Consider the following 15,081-nt stretch of genomic DNA (forward strand, 5'->3'; position numbering starts at 1 on the left):
TTCGGAGTTCGGGGCACTCTGACTTCCGGTGCCCTTCTTTTTGAAAATTAAAACACGTGATTGTATTAGTAGGCGGTTTTGGACAGTCACGAGAGTAGTGACCCTTTTGCCCACAATTGAAACATGTGACCATGTGACCACTAGAAGCACCCCTCTTCACACTACCGACACTTTCGTTCGCTCCCTTACTCTTCTTGTTCGAAAAACTAGAAGCTTCAAACTTTCTTTTACTTGGTGCATAACTAACCGGACTCGGAGCTTGCGCTTCAAACCCTTTTGCCACCGCCAAAAGCTTATCGAAAGTTTCAACATGACCGATACTAATTTTACCCTTTAAATCATCTCTAAGGGTTTCATGAAAGTCTTCCATTAGCATTTGATCATTTCCCGCATACTCGGGACAAAAACGTGCCTTAGTGAGAAAGTTGATTTTAAGAGTGTTTAGGTCCATAGACCCTTGACGCATGTTCCTTAACTCGTTGCGCAATTTGGAAAGATCCGCTTGCGTACGATATTCAAGAAAAAACTCCTTCTTGAAATCCGCCCAAGATAACCCCACAAAAGCCGCATCACCCACCATATCAATCTTGCCATCGAGCCAATCTTTAGCATGACCCCTTAACAAACTAGTAGCAAGCCTTGTTTTCTTTTGTGGAGGGCACTCGGTCGTGCGAAAATAACCTTCAACATCGAAAATCCAAGCTGCACTCTTCATAGGGTCGGGATCCCCGTGAAAGTGAGGAGGCTTAGTCACCAAGAAGTTCTTGTAGCTAAACTCCAACTCGCCCACATTTTGAGGTCTAGGAAACCTCCTTTCAACTTCTTCTTTAACGGCATTAGTCATCCGTTCTTGAATCATATCGACAATTTGTTCCGAAACCGACTCTTTGAGAATTTGCTTAACCTTTCGAGAGAAAACCAAAACATAGTTTTCTAGAGCGGCCTCTATTTTGGTGGTCATCTCGTCCGTTTCCTCCACATGAGAAGGACCACCGTTGCCATTCGTATTCGTTCCGTTTCTCGTCTTCATTCTAAAGATTAAAAATGGATTAGACATCACCAACAATTTAATACACATATATACCTATGCATATGACCGCACACGCACCACATCCAGCTCGATACTTGTCGCACATCCTCGCTTGACTTGACTTGCAACCGTAATAGTGGTCGCGACTCACTATTACGCTCACATGTCGTGCCATGCTCAAACGTATCACAACCATCTCGCTCGATGTTCAAAACAATAACACATGATTAGTAATATCATATCATAGCATAGTTAGTCCACCTATGCATTAAAGAACTAATCAAAGCCCGCACCGACCCGTAGTCCTACAAGTCCCGCATATAATTCCACAACACAAAAGTCTAAGTCTAGGCGCCTATCTCAAGTCACCTAAATCCCTTAGACCACGCTCTGATACCACTTGTAACAACCCAACCCGTAATCCTTACGATAATTTTTTTTTTATACTACACAATTACACGCCAATTAAATATGTAACCCATTTCACGAGTTCTATTTAAAACGCACAACAATTAATTGTTTACAATAGGCACGAGGGCTACGAATAAAGTTTAGTACAAGTTTGACCCATTACAAATGATAGTTTATAAACCAAATGACGTTCCGAGCATGGTTTGGGACTAACTACCCAAAACTAGGCCAACTTCCAAAAGCTCCAACATAACAACAACAAGGGACACCTAGTGCCTAACGACCCCCTTGACCTTGCCCGCGCCTGCATCTAAAAAGATAAACAACTAGAGGGGTAAGCAAAGCTTAGTGAATGAATAATTATACACATACATATATAACCTACTTACATGCAATCACATACACAATTAGCTCATACACGCTAGCAATTTAAAAGACATACCAACGCAAGGCATGACGCTAAATCTCCAAGACCACAAGCTAGCACGACGATAACATATATAACTCGAATATTGTGAAAACACCACACAACAAACACATAACCATGGTTAACCAATACTACAAGGAATGGTACTTCGAGTTTCCCATTGGTGTTCCCAACAACCGTTAGCGTACAACGAATTATAACACTAACCCTGGAGTGGTATCGATCGCCCGAACTTTAAACCCACCCGTCACGTGTAATGTGGTATCGAACGCCCGAACTTTAAACCCACGCTACACGCCCACACACATACATGACATGGCATCGAACGCCCGAACGTAAATCCATATCATATATTGACCCGATGTGGTATCGACTGCCCGAACTTAAACCCACATCGAATCTCGTACAAGTAAATACATTATATACACATATGCATAATCATTCCACTCACCTCAAGATTCTTGTGGAAGCTAACCGAGATTTCAACCCTTCAATGTAACGTACCTATTACATTATGCATTTATTAACATACAATCTACTTGTATTAAATGCCAACTTCTATCCCTTGAGCATTTAATGACCCTATTGCATTAAATGGCTCACTACACCAAAATCGCCCATTAATGACCATTCCTTGTCATAAATCACTAAAAGCTAGTGATTAGGGTCTATTAACATCAACTAACATAAACTTGGTGTATTTCATACCCATTTAACCCAATTAGTTCAACTTTGACTCATATGACCCATTTTGACACTTACACGTTCAAACTTTGTCAAACATGCCCTATTCACAATCTTAACAATATTTAACAAGTGTATTTAATGCTTAAAACACCATTAACACTTACAAACCCCATTTCATTATACTAAACCCTAGGTTATGGTAATTATGGTTTCCTTTCAACAATCTAACCCAAAAACCACCCATTTAACCCTCAAATGGGTCACACGAGTTCCATATGAACCAAACCCTAGCTTAAACTAAATGAAACTCAAAACTTAGAGTTAAAACTTACCAAGACTATGAACGTGTAGCTAGAGATACGATGAACAACTTTAATTCTTGCTCCTAGGGTTGATTCACAACTCTTCACCTTCAAATCTCAAAATTCAACTTAGTGGGTTTTATGTTTTGGGAGGAATATGTGGAAGAAAATGGAAAAGAAAATGAGAAATGGAGAACAAGTGGTTGAGATTAAAGGCTCCAATCTGATCTATACGTGAAAAGACCAAATTGCCCCTAAACCCTATTTAATTTGAGTGGAATTCGGAGTCTGAACTGCAGATGTGCCGCGGCGCGGCTCTTTTGTCGCGGCGCGACATAAAGAAGGAAAAACCACCCTTCTTACCTCAAGTTCTGATCTGGATTTGCTTTGATTGTCGCGTCGCGGCCCCATTCCTCGCGGCGCGGCATTGGCCTGTTCCTGGTCACTTCGACAACAAATCATAAAATAAAGGTTCAAACACAAGCACAACAACTTTCACCCTTCCTATGCACGTCTAAACCTCAACCTTAAGTCTCACACGACTCAACGCCAAACACGACACATTCATATATGCGTACACGCACGCATTTGAATATACCTATATATATACACACATATACATATATGCACTTACACCTAACTAAGACTTTAGTTCATTTAATCACATGACGAGTAAGTTATAAGCGTACTATTGATTAAGTACGTACCTTTAGATGCGCACGGGAAAACGGGGTGTTACACCATTAAACACAGCTTCTTTTCTGGAGCATAACCAGCACCATCATCATCAGTATCACAATCAGAGGAAGACGACGAGCTGGTTTCATCCCAATCATGATGCTCAGCAACTAGAACCTTTTCTGGCTTTTTACCCTTCTTATCAGTCTTAGCTCTTTCCTTCATCTGAGCTTTCATAGCTTTGTACATGTTTTTGTACTTGTCAGCTTTTGAGAAAGAGTTAGCATGTGAAGTTGAAGGTTTCCTGGACATGCATTCAGAAGCAAAATGTCCAACCTTTCCACAATTATAACACTCAGATTTAGGACCCTTGACTGACTTGCTGCTATACCTAGCACTCGGTTTCTTATTCCCTTTGTATGACTTGCTGGTTCTATTACGATTGAACCTTTTGAACTGCCTAGCTAGCAAAGCTATACCTTCAGCAAACCCTTCTGCATCACTTTCGTCATCACTGCTTTCTTCAGACCCAGTACCACTATCCACATCACTCCCAGCTGACACTTCTTCTGCCAGCAACTTTTGAACCAGTAAAGCCTTTTGAGCTTTCTTTTTAGCAGCAGCAATAAGAGCTGTATCATCTGTCTTAGAAGATTTTGAAGTGGTGGGTGCAGACCTAAAGTTTTCTTTCAAGTTAAGTTCAAATTTAGCCTCTGCCTTCTCATGGTTCCAAAGTGAACTGTAGAGAGAAGACATGTTAAAGTTCTTTAGGGTCTGAGTGGTTCTTAAGGGGTTAGTAACAGATTTCCATTTAGTGGGCAGTGAATCTATGAATTTTTTAACTTGTTCAAACTCAGTATAGGTGACATTCAGAGTGATCAGGTCAGCAATCAAGGAGTTAAACCTAATGAAGGTTTGCTTAAGGGTTTCGTTTTTGTAGGCAAAGAACATTTCATATTCTCGTTTTAAAGCAATCATTCTGTTCTGCCTAACTTCTCCCGTACCCTCATAGGTAACATCTAGATAGTCCAACATAAACTTGGCATTTTCTTTTCCCTTAATCAGTTTGAACAGTGGGTTAGGCAAAGTTATAGCTAACAAGGTTCTGATCTTAGGGTCAAGTCCAACACGACATTTATCCTCAGCATCCCATCTAGAAGGAGTGAGAATAACCTCTCTGCCAGGAACAGCAGGAGTGTCAGCTGTAGCTGGTACACTACCAATAGTCTCAGTAGGCACAAATAGACCATCTATGATGATACCAGGCATGAGTGGGTCAATAGACTCAAGGTGAATCATGAATATTGCCTTCCAAGTTTCATACTCATCTTCATTAAATTTGGGTGGTCTATTGGATGAGCCATTTTCAAGGTAATCTGTATTAGTATATGCAGCCATGAGAGAATTCAGATCAAAGATATTAATTATCAAGACTGATGCTCTGATACCAGTTGTTGGTCCCTTGATAACAACAGGAGTATTGTAGAGGGGAGGTGAATACAATTTCTTTTCAATTAACTAAACAATTAAACTCGATTAGTATTCAATCATGCAAATAAATAGAGTCACAGGTAATTTTCAACAGTTATTCTTTATTGATTGAATCACAAAGAATCACAACTATCCTTGGCGAAATGATAGTTGGTTGATACGGATTACCTAGATTATAGCTAAGAGGTAAACTAATAGCTATTACACGTTTTGACTCTAAAAAATAAACCCACACCACCAATTGTAACAATAGTGGATACAACAATTTATAGTAGTCCTATTAACCGTGTAATGGTTCTATTGTCCACTGGTACATAGGATGTCTGTACTTGTGGAGACAACTATATCAGAGAGCATGCTCTCTTCTTTCCTCTTTGGTAGCTACTTGCAGGAACACCCCAATTCGGTTTGGTACCACTATTTGATTAAACAAATAGAATGTTGTGTTCCCTAGGTAATGAAAAAGTATAACCCATGTCTGCACATGCGTTAACCTTCTGCATTCCCACGTGGTCTTGTAAGGTCACTTATCAGCCGCCGACGCGTGTCCTTTTCTGTTCAACTTTGTCTTTGACTTCTGTTGAATAGTACCATTGATGTAGACCACTCGGGAAACGACTATGCTTATAATGGAGCATAGCTGTCTTGTGTAGTGAGCTGCATTCCAGCTGTGCTGGTTTTTCATTGCTGAGTTACTTCATGTTCTTGATTTGCTGAGTACACATCCTGTGCTGATTGAAGAATACTGTCTATCTTGTGCTGGTAGACTGAGCAGCAAACTAAACACTCGACACAGCTATATCTACTGTCTATACATGAACAAACTTGTGCTGACTGCACATAATACTTTAGTGCAAATAAATTACAGTTTTGTCACAATTAAATCCTTTATTATTTTGGGGACTCAACAATATCCTTAAAATTAGCTAATGCACATCGAAAGATTTCTTTAATACCTGAGAATAAACATGCTTTAAAGTGTTAACCAAAAGGTTGGTGAGTTCATTATTTTATCATAAACAATCATTTTTCATCATTTTAATAGACCACAAGATTTCCAGATATATAATTGTACACATAACCCGAGTATAAAATAACACGCGTAACCCGCGAATTAAAAATCCATCTCATATCAGGCATTTCGCATAAACTGCATAGAGATAAAAATCATTCATATGGCGAACACCTGGTAACCGACATTAACAGAACGCGTCTAGAATATCCCCATCATTCCGGGACTCTCATCGGACATGATAAAATCGAAGTACTAAAGCATCTGTAACCCAAATGGGGTTTGTTAGGCCCAATAGATCTATCTTTAGGATGCGCATCAATTAGGGTTTCTATTCCCTAATTCTTAGATTACCAGACTAAAAAGGGTGATATTCGATTCGATAATCCAACCATAGAATGTAGTTTTGATTACTTGTGTCTATTTCGTAAAACATTTATAAAAGCAGTGCATGTATTCTCAGTCCCTAAAATATATATTGCAAAAGCATTTAAAAAGGGAGCAAATGAAACTCACAATACGATATTTGTAGTAAAATATGCATACGACGGAACTGAACAATGCAGGGTTGACCTCGGATTCACGAACCTATATCAGGTATATATATATATTAACATATATAATTGAAGTCAAATAAATTTAGGTATTATTATTATTAATATAACTGTTATTTTTTGTAATTCATCTGTTTCATTATTAACTTAAATATATTAACTTTATATACTTTAAATAAATAATTTATAAAATGTAGTTTTATTAAGTATATTTTTATATAACTAACCTTTATTGTAATAATAATATTAATAGTAATATTGATAATAATAATAATAATATAGTTATAACAATAATAATGGTAAATGTAATAATAATGATAGTAATAATATTAAAAATGATAAAAATATTAATAATAATGTTAATACTAATAATAATAATGATAAAAATAATAATAATGATAATAAAAATATTAATTTTAATAATAACGATAATAAATAATAAAAAATTGTATTATTTTTACAATAAAAATTATAATTTTAATCCTAACTCGTAATACTAATAGTAATTATTATTATTAATAATACTTGATAATGTTAATAAATGGTAACTTTTATGGATACACCTATATTAGTAATAATAATAGTGATAATAGTAATTATAACTATAATACTTGTAATGATAACAATAATTAATATTATCAATAATAATAATAATAATAATAATAATAATAATAATAATAATAATAATAATAATAATAATAATAATAATAATAATAATAATAATAATAATAATAATAATAATAATAATAATAATAATAATAATAATAATAATAAAGATAATGATAATAATAATAATAATAAAAATAAAATTTTAGAGTGTATACCCCTTTAAAAGAAATCGTTCTAAAAAGATTTGCCCACGCCTAGGCTCGAACCCAAGACCACTCGCTAACCGCTAACACCCTCTACCATTCTTCCAGTTTCGTATTTCTTGAATAAATTCCTAGATTATTTATTCCATCCTTCTTTTTAAACCATAATGGAAACAATGAATTAAAGTAGTAATGGCATTTAATCTTCATCATTCGTTTGTCATCCATTCAGCTCCAACAAAAACGGATCACGGCCCATAAACAAAAAATTTTCCCGGCCCAAGTAACCTTTGTAGTCCATTTAACAATTAAAAGGCCCAAGGATTAGTTTAGATTAAAGATTGGGCTTTGGCTTTCTGTTTCGTTCGATCAGCTGGCAAGGAATCAGAAAACAAAAGCAGCGACAACAATCGAAAGCAACTGGAATCTTCAGTTTTGGTGTCGTGATGTTCAAATAGGAATTCAATAAACAGCCGTTAATCACGATCTTCTTTATAACATGATCCTACACCATAAACCATCGTCTTCTACACTTCATCATCACAGGTTCAACACCTAGACCTCATTAACATCATTCACGCCTTGAATTAAAATTAAACCGTAACCCTAATCACTATTCATCATCTTATTCATCTAATTGTCATCATCGAACATTCATCAACATCGAATTTTATAATTGTTAAATCGTCATCATGATTATACTACGGCATCATCATCATCTATATATCACAGTTTCATTATCATCTACTCATAACAGGAGACTTGCTTCGTTCTCTCTCATCATGAACCCCTTGTTAAATAGAAACAGAAAAACGTACAGTAATCGTTCGATAGAGGTGGTTGATGGTTGTCTTGGTTGATTGAAACAAACGTACACAACAGTAGTTAGTTGTTCGTGTGGTGTTATGAAACAGAATATAGAAGTAGTAGTAATCGGTTCATCATAGTTGCAGCTGCAGCAAGGCTGATTGTGTTACGCAGGAAAAGAAAGTTTAAAGCAATAGTAATTTTATTTATTTATTTTGTTATGGTGATGGTTACGGAAGTTGTAGAAACAGAAAGAGATGACAGGTAGAGGTATTCGAAGGTGGTTAGCTATGGTGATTCGAGTGTTTGCTTGGTGATAATGGTTGTTGGGTTTCTGACCGAAGACGAGAGAGAGATTTTGAGGTAGAGAGATTGTGATGGTGGTGGCTCATGGTGATGAAGGATGGTGGTCTGGTGGCGGTGAAGGTGACCGGAGATGATCTCAAAGGTGAAGATGCTGTGTGATCGAGTGTATGCGTATGATATAAATGATCTATATCTATGTATGCTAATGTTTACATATAGAAATAGGAAATGAAGAAAAGGAAACAGTGACCTTAATAATTCAATCACGGGAGTTCTCTGCCGACACTTATTTCCCGTATAGTACTATCGTGTTCATTGCTAAACAGCTAACGTATAAAAGTGTTCCTAAAAATTCCAAATTTTTTGTTTAAATATATTTAATTATTTCAGTCATTAACTGTTCGAAACCTGATCAAAAAGGTTCGGTAATTATTTATTTTCTGTACCAAATAATATGTACGGAGTACTAAAATTTAAACAAAAAAAAGTAAAAATATTTTTAACAAATATAGAATCCTCGTAATCAATTTACACTCCAACTTTTATTTTAATCCTTCATAAACACATGTTAAATCTATATGAACGCTAACAAAATGTCAACCGAGTAATACCATTTTTACAAATTAAGCTCGAAATCATTTATTTTTAATATACTTTCTCTATATATATAAACAGTTTTTAATAGAAAGTTTTACTACATATATATATATTATATATTCTTAAACAAATAGATTTAATATGATATATATATATATATATATATATATATATATATATATATATATATATATATATATATATATATTTTCAAGTAATATTTATATACATATTATATATATATATATTTATTATAATAGTTTTCATTATATCGCATATTAGTTTACATATTTAATTTCAACAATTAAATCATATATTATTTCAAAAATAATATTTTAAATTATCATAAATATATATATATATTTAAATATACATCTATCTATTTAAAATTAGTTGTTCGTAAATCGTCGAAACTTGGTCGAGGTTAATTGAATTTTAACACCCTGTTTTTTTTTTTTTTTAAGTCACAGCGGAAGTCCTGTTTATAAAATATGACACGTAATACAAACGACATCGGTATTACATTACCTTAATATCATATCAAATATTAAAAGTCTGTTACATATATAAAAACCATGTGTTACGTTAAGCAAAGACACTAGTAACAAAAGACACGACATCAGAGTTTCGACTTGTCAAACATATCATCCCGCATTCCATCTTCACCCTGGTATCTAACAAGCAATCGTACTGAACCTGCAAGGGTGGAAATGTGGGGGATTAGCACAACTGCTAAGTGAATGAAACTATCTAACAGCTAAGTATACAGTATCAAACATGTCAAGTCATCTATTGCTACATGCGTCAGCAAACAACTAATAGCAACACAAGGATCGGTGGCTTGTACAGGCACACGACTCGTAGCTGATCGGGCTACAGTCTACCGATAGTCCCTCCTACCGGATTACCTGCATAACCGTCCAGATGCAATGCGTGCGTCCTTCTATGCTATACTGAACATCCGTAGGACTTGAACCCAACCTAGCCTGGCCTCGGTTGACCTCGTGTGGACCCCACCTAGCCTAGCCTCAATGGAATCCCCAGCTAGCCTGGCCTCACTGGTGCTCACAAAATAGTGCACAGAGATCACACATAACATCATGGCAAACTATCTAGTACATATAGGCATACAACGCTAACTATGCATGGTACTAGGCTATCAATAGTATAAACTAACAGTAGCATCACTTGCTACTCTATACTATAACCGGAGATATTCCCACTCACCGATCGCCGGCAACTCGGTAGTCTAATGTCACCGAGTCTTCTCCTCATCTGTATCACCTGAGAATAAACACTGAAAAAGTTAGTAAGTCAGGGTCGCAACCGACAAACTAAGTTTATTACCAATTATGTATTCATACCAAAATCTCAATTAAAGATCACAACAAAACCCACAAATTGGTCATGGTCCAAATGAGCGACATATAAGCAACTTAAACATATAATTTATATAAATTCATCCAAGTGGGTTATGGCAAAGTGGGCGAGTAAGCATCAAATCGTTCATGACAATATAAGTATAATCAAAGTAGTACGTGTCACGATAAACCGAGCATTTCACACAAAAATCCACCTATACCCATTACTACCCAAATCATACTAACAAAATGGGTCAAGATATAAAACCAAATCAAACATAATTAATACTAGCGAGTCAAGGTCCAAACTATCAAATTAAACCGTCCCGGGCACTAAAAAAATGACAACCACCGACACTGGCAGCCAACCACCACCGCCGGCCGCCAGCTGCAGCCGGCAGCGGCGGTCTGCCGCCCAGAAACTGCAACAACAGCAGCTTTTAGCTGCTGTCCGCCCAATTGTGCACCCCCAAATTCGATGTTCCTTGCAATTTAAGGCCAAATACAAGTGTACATACAACCACTAATTATTATCTAACATCAATCTAGCATTTAACAAGTAATTTCATCATCAAAATCAAAGAATCAAGCACCAATTGTATCATTTAATATTTATATCAAGAACCCTAAATTTAACATGAATCAAATACAAAATTAGAGAGACAAACCTTGTTGCTAGATGTTGGAGATGCAAGAAACCCGAAATATAACACTTGAATTCATCATCTTCTTCATTAATTAAAGCTAGGGTTATGGTGGTGGTGTTGGGTCACGATGGGAAAAAGAAGAGGGAAAGGGAAGAACCATTTGCTTTAAACTTGCAACTATTAATTAATCATCTTCATCAATTCATCAATTTAGAACTAGTATTCATATATGTGTGTGTATGTTTGATTGATAGAAACAAAAGAAAAAGAAGAGGAAACCCTCCCCAACTAAAACCGTATACAGTACCATGGAAAACAAGGGGGCGGTTTTTGACTTATTAAATGGGTAAAATCCCATACCTGATAAAACACGGGTATTTACCTGTTTTCAGAAACATAACCCATCACGGTCCGGAGCCCAAACGAAGTCCAAAATTAATAAATGAAATATTTCTGTGACCCTTGTCACATAACGCAATCACTGAACTAATAATTAATTAAATACACCCAATAATTAATTATTTCATTAAAATGCTCTTAAAAACACTAAACGGACAAAAAGGTCAAAAATAGGTAATTTCACCTAGGCCCGACATAAGGATGTTATAAATCTACCCCCTTAAAGAGATTTCGTCCTCGGAATCTGGTCAATGAAGGTTAATAAAGGTCATAAGTACAACAAACCACCACAACGGATCACAACTATACTTAAGTCACAACTATACTTAAGTCAAAACGGGTCTTACGGTCATATACCCTACAAAGCTCCGTCCATTTCTCGTAGGTCAAAAGGTAACTCACTAACCCAAAGTCAAACACACCATCTACTAAGACTACCGCAAGGGTCAAGATCTGCTATACATTGAGCTGTAAGTTTATTTACACTGCACAGCATCCGAATTGTTCCCTACACTCTGATCTAGATTATAGTCTACATCACTTACAAAAGTAATTCAATGCTGAAAACCTGCCGCTATCTAATAACTGAACAGGTCTAATTCTGCCCGAATTCCAAACTTGATATGTTATCAATCTTACAAATCACCATGAAAATTCCATCTTAAGTCTAGATTTTAGACACTAACCTCTCGAGTCACCACTAATGACCCCCTATATGATATCTGTCAATCATGATTTGGGGTAATCCCCGAGTCACGTTCATCGAATTTTCTCGAATCAACTCAGTCTAAAACACTGTTTAATGGCTATCATTAACCTTAGAACACACAAACTTAGCTAATTTCATCATTACAATATCGCTAAGTCAACTCGAATTAAACAAAAATACCTAAATTTCGTAATTTAATACATGTTTCAATATTGATATTTAAGAATTTCATCGAAATTCGCTCAATCGTGTCGATATTCATCCACTAATTTAATGACTGAATTGCATTTGGGTCCACTCATCCATCGTAGAACTGGTTACCAACACGATTCCAAGTCAAATCTAATCACTAAATTACGAATCCTGAGTATAGAATAACCATCATCCTATACCAGAAGTAATTATCTAATGGTTAATTGCCTCAAATAACTTTAATTCTTCTGTCCGACATCGTTAAAGTTATTCCTTAAAGGTCATGACTAGGTTAAGATTCCATCAGAATCCTCGATCCAAACCTATTAAACTAATAATTATACAAAGTCGAGGTACATTACATCTGTCAGCACCAAGTCAGAAAAGTCAACTTTTGGTCAAAATCCCTCGAAATTCAAAACAGACTTTCAATCACTACATCTCCTCTGACTCCTAAAACTATTGTATGATTTACCATGTGGTATTCCATTGGCCAGGCATAATACATCATCCCAAATCATATCTTCAATTCAGGTATTTCGGAGCAAGACCCTAATCGAGTCCGTCAATTGATCGCAATCTATTTACTCTTATCACTTGCAGTTATAATCCACTAATAACAAATATATTCTAAACACAAGGTTTCTAGATTTGTTATCCGATTACAACTATCCTGGCACATTTATATGTCCGTCATATTTACCCTGTTCAAATATACCCAACTAATCTTTCTTTCTCAACACACTAGTAAATTACAACACTTCTCTCTAAGTCCTATGTAGTTGCAATGCCCCCTGAACATGGTATTATCAATTTACATCGATTCGTCCTTGAGTGATACTAATCGCAACTTCACTCACAATCGGACACTCACCCTGGTCTTAAGGGTCAACCCACAACTAAAACTCAATCCTCGGTCCAGTCAAAGTTCGTCTCTACCTACCCAAGAGACCAATACAAGGAAAAAGCCCACACTTACGTTTTAAGGACCACAAACAAGGTCACGTTACACCAAGGAAGGAAGACCGTTCCTTAGGACAACCCTACGGGTCCTACAAAACAAGTCTAGTCATACAAGGATACTACTGGTCCAATCACATCTACTGGTTCAGTCACTGTCTATCAAGCATGCAGATTATGCCTCATATGGCTACTCAATAGAGTTCGAGTCTCTGGTCAAGTTATAAGGAGACTATGACTCTAAAACAGTCCCTTCGGGTCACTACGTGTGTCCCTCGGTCAACAGTCAATGGTAAATAAAAAGACTTCCTACAAGTCTTAATTCCCACTAACAGATCTGGCATAGCAGCATAAACTAAGTCTGAACTAACATCCAATCGCATTTAGTATATCTATCCAATTCCTAAAGCATGGCTCTACAACATTACTAACATGTCAACATGTTACACGTATTACCAGTAACATGTCTCAATTAACATGACAAACCGGTTACAATAATTAAGCCACTATGCACCAATAAGAGGAAACTAGTCTAAGGCCATCTAAACAGTTTCCACTACATCAAACAAAAATATCTAGCATACATTTCCACATTGACGACTTACTATACGCAACTACTAATTATCAACTGTAATAATAAAATCACAAAAGTGTAATAAACACATACCGTTAGTCGAGTCGTCATATGTATCACCTGCCTCTGACACATCTGGTATGCTCCAACTGCTGTGGGTTTCCTTCTCTCTTGTCCGACCACGAGAGTAGAAGATTACCCGGCTGAAGAAAACTATGCTCCAGACCCCGCCCCAGTACTCCATCTCTGATTTGTCGAACACCGAAACGCTCCGTGTCCCATACACTGACAAATCCAATCAAACATGTCTCTTAAGGGTAACAACTGAACTTTCTAATCTATCTTACCCCAATTCACCTATTTCACAGTCAAAGGAATCATATCTCAAAGTGGGGCGACCCGTACATGTCACAACCTACTCCTCACATAGGACTCGTACCCGTCTGGTCCTCTACTGAGCTAAACCCACAGAAGTTCCTTAATTGTTGAATGATTTTAACCCGCAATACCTAAGGATTCAACTACCCACCGACTATCCAACTAAACCTCTTTTCCCGTATTATTATTACTATTTTATTATTATATTTATTTATTTATTTTTTACCCTCTGCAGTTTCACCTAAGCAAAACTGAACACCCGCCCAACACTATCTAACCGTCTGATCCAAAGGTACATACTTTCGTCCACCTGCTCTTACTATTCTAACTCATATTTAACTTATATTACCTGACCGAAATCCCTTGGTAACTGACCTTACAACCAAGACATCATTCCTTACAACCCTGACATCTGTTTCTGAGATTCTTTACCTAATACACATACGTACTCTGAAGCTCTGACTGTTCCAGGGGTGTTGGGGGTTATAGCGTCACCATCATTATTAGCCATACCTGTACTGCACAACATTTCACACTAAAGCTTAGTATAACATTGGTTAGCAACTAACAACTAACGCCGTTATACCTATCTAATTCACTTAACCCATCCCCCAAGATATGTTTGACTCGACACACGATTTGGGAACATGTCACTTCCATGAACATGCTGCCAAATTCACGCTCTGATACCACAATTGCAAAACCCTGTTTTTTTTTGTTTTTTTTAAGTCACAGCGGAAGTCCTGT

Source organism: Rutidosis leptorrhynchoides, chromosome 11, assembly GCF_046630445.1.
Source record: "Rutidosis leptorrhynchoides isolate AG116_Rl617_1_P2 chromosome 11, CSIRO_AGI_Rlap_v1, whole genome shotgun sequence".
Lineage (NCBI taxonomy): Eukaryota > Viridiplantae > Streptophyta > Magnoliopsida > Asterales > Asteraceae > Rutidosis > Rutidosis leptorrhynchoides.